Source organism: Acanthisitta chloris, unplaced genomic scaffold, assembly GCF_000695815.1.
Source record: "Acanthisitta chloris isolate BGI_N310 unplaced genomic scaffold, ASM69581v1 scaffold13875, whole genome shotgun sequence".
Classification (NCBI taxonomy): domain Eukaryota; kingdom Metazoa; phylum Chordata; class Aves; order Passeriformes; family Acanthisittidae; genus Acanthisitta; species Acanthisitta chloris.
The window spans coordinates 22456-22741 of record NW_008675443.1 but is presented as its reverse complement, the minus strand read 5'-3'; the positions used below and the strand labels follow the sequence as shown (position 1 = coordinate 22741).

General features: G+C 33.2%; 1 protein-coding gene across 1 annotated transcript in view; it reads left to right on the top strand.

Moving 5' to 3' along the window:
• Positions 1 to 286, top strand: part of TM4SF1 (transmembrane 4 L six family member 1) — a 4792-nt gene that overhangs the window by 334 nt on the left and 4172 nt on the right. The gene's annotated exons all lie outside the window — the stretch shown is intronic.

Below are 286 nucleotides of genomic sequence, written 5' to 3'. Positions count from 1 at the left end.
GGAATCTCTGGAGTGGTATATAAAAAAGCCATATTACCCCATAGGTATTACTAGTTACTATTGGTTATCTTAACTGCAACATTGTCACTTTAAAGCTGAAGAAATCATAGGGTCTGGGTCACAGACTCCAAATACAAAATTGAAACCGAGCAGGTCACAGCATGCATAAAGGGTTAAATCTGAAATTTTTATTATTAAACTGTTCTCCTTTTAAATGCCCCTAACTAACTAGCATTTAGTTACAGTTCTTTAATTTATGTTATCTGAGATGTTGACAGTTATTTTT